The sequence below is a fragment of the Pseudophryne corroboree genome, chromosome 5, assembly GCF_028390025.1.
Source record: "Pseudophryne corroboree isolate aPseCor3 chromosome 5, aPseCor3.hap2, whole genome shotgun sequence".
In the NCBI taxonomy this organism is placed as follows: domain Eukaryota; kingdom Metazoa; phylum Chordata; class Amphibia; order Anura; family Myobatrachidae; genus Pseudophryne; species Pseudophryne corroboree.
In genome coordinates, this window is record NC_086448.1 from 318,483,488 (window position 1) to 318,484,078 (window position 591).

Here is a 591-nt window from a genome sequence, read left to right on the forward strand (position 1 = left end):
TTTGTACTCTGTATTTAGGATTATTTATGTTGTAGCAAAGGAATTGGTATAAAGTCAGAATATCAGATCAGCGTTTTGCCAGTGTAACTTGGATTGTCTTCTACTTTTTCCTCCATTGGGCTACTTTTCCCTCAGTTATCTGTAGAGATGTGCACCGGAAATTTTTCGGGTTTTGTGTTTTGGTTTTGGATTCGGTTCCACGGCCGTGTTTTGGATTTGGACGCGTTTTGTCAAAAGGCTCCCTGAAAAATTTTTGTCGGATTCGGGTGTGTTTTGGAGTCGGGTCTTTTTTCCCAAAAACCCCTCAAAAACAGCTTAAATCAAAGAATTTGGGGGTAAGTTTTATCCCATAGTATTATTAACCTCAATAACCATAATTTCCAATTATTTACAGTCTATTCTGAACACCTCACACCTCACAATATTATTTTTAGTCCTAAAATTTGCACCGAGGTCGCTGGATGACTAAGCTAAGCGACCCAAGTGGGCGGCACAAACACCTGGCCCATCTAGGAGTGGCACTGCAGTGTCAGACAGGATGGCACTTAAAAAAATTAGCCCCAAACATCACATGATGCAGAGATAAATAAA